This window comes from Ostrinia nubilalis, chromosome 2 (genome assembly GCF_963855985.1).
Source record: "Ostrinia nubilalis chromosome 2, ilOstNubi1.1, whole genome shotgun sequence".
NCBI lineage: Eukaryota > Metazoa > Arthropoda > Insecta > Lepidoptera > Crambidae > Ostrinia > Ostrinia nubilalis.
Window position 1 is genome coordinate 7938718 of NC_087089.1, and position 1669 is coordinate 7940386.

At 37.0% G+C, this 1669-nt stretch overlaps 1 long non-coding RNA gene across 1 annotated transcript; it reads left to right on the forward strand.

The window, feature by feature from the left end:
- The first annotated feature begins 447 nt into the window (after positions 1-447).
- On the forward strand, positions 448-1339 carry LOC135086412 (uncharacterized). Its single transcript, XR_010260470.1, has 2 exons — positions 448-482; positions 1008-1339. It is a non-coding gene; the product is annotated as an uncharacterized LOC135086412 (long non-coding RNA).
- Positions 1340-1669: the final 330 nt, after the last annotated feature.

Sequence of the window (1669 nt, forward strand, 5' to 3'; positions counted from 1 at the left end):
TCGTAAATGGCTCAACGCAGAAGTTTGAAAAAAAATACCAATGATAGACCTTGATAATATTATGTCCAAATTAGTTCAAACATTAGTCATTGATTTGAATGATAAACACCAGTGCGCAGTGTAATTAAAAGATTTCAGAAAATCAGATAAAACGGATTTGTGAGTAAACCAATACTCTTACAATCGAATAAAAAGGTGTAGCATGTACCCTTGGTACACCTTTATAACCACAGTATGTTTTTGGCTAAAAGATTCTTCTATCTTGCAGTTTAGACTTTTATTACAGACCTCAGACAGTATTTTTGGAAAACTTTTACGCATGGTGGAGGAAGGGACGCTCTAGAGACTCAAGTCTAGAAGGAGTCACATGAACTCCAAGTTTTAAATCCGTTGATATCTGCTGCATCTGCCATCTTTTTGGCTAGAAGATTCTTCCATCTTGCAGCGTAGACCTTTAGCTACAGACCTTAGACAGTATTTTTGTGAAAATTCTTACGCATGGTGGAGGAAGGGACGCTCTAGACACTCAAGTCTACAAGGAGTCTCATGAACTCCAGTTTTAAATCCGTTGACATCTGCTGCATCTGCCATCTTTTTGGCTAGAAGATTCTTCTATCTTGCAGCTTTGACCTTTAGCTACAGACCTTAGACAGTATTTTTGAAACATTCTTACGCATGGTGGAGGAAGGGACGCTCTAGAGACTCAAGTCTACAAGGAGTCATATGAACTCCAGTTTTAAATCCGTTGACATCTGCTGCATCTGCCATCTTTTTGGCTAGAAGATTCTTCTATCTTGCAGCTTTGACCTTTAGCTACAGACCTTAGACAGTATTTTTGAAACATTCTTACGCATGGTGGAGGAAGGGACGCTCTAGAGACTCAAGTCTACAAGGAGTCATATGAACTCCAGTTTTAAATCCGTTGACATCTGCTGCATCTGCCATATTTTTGGCTAGAAGATTCTTCTATCTTACAGCTTAGACTTTTAGCTACAGACCTTAGACAGTATTTTTTATTTGTGTCAGTGTGCTCTTCTAAAGAGTGTAAGACGATTGTATGTAGGTACTTTTGTTGACATGTAATGAACATTATGAATAAATTTCTTATTCTTATTCTTACTATTAAAATGTAATTTTAACTCATTGGTTTTGTCTCATATTTGAGGAATGTACTATGTATCATGAGTAGAGTCTTCGTTTAAAAGGATGCGAACGATTTAAATTTCAATAGGTAGACAAAATTGATAATGAAGAATGTTCACTAATTTTGTTTTTTAGCTTTCTGTATTCTCTGTTAAAAATAAAAAATACACGTGAAAGAATTATTTCGATACGTCAATTAGTTTCCAAGATATTGAATTTTAAAAGTGCGGGCGGCGGCCGGCCCGCCATTTTATGCGCGTGACGTCATATTACAACGACTGGCTCATATTTGTATGGGTGGAATCTTGCAAACTGAATTAAGACCCACTTCCAGGCAACCGATTAAGCTGAAATTTCGCAAACACATGTGATTTGGATGACCATGCAATATTATGATGACATGGAGCTGATCTGATGATGGAGCTGGAAGGTGGCCATAGGAACTCTATAATAAAACGACTTAAATGCATCGAGTTTGGGCTCGTTCGTTTTGTATTGATGAGTATTTTAATTCTATATAGTAATC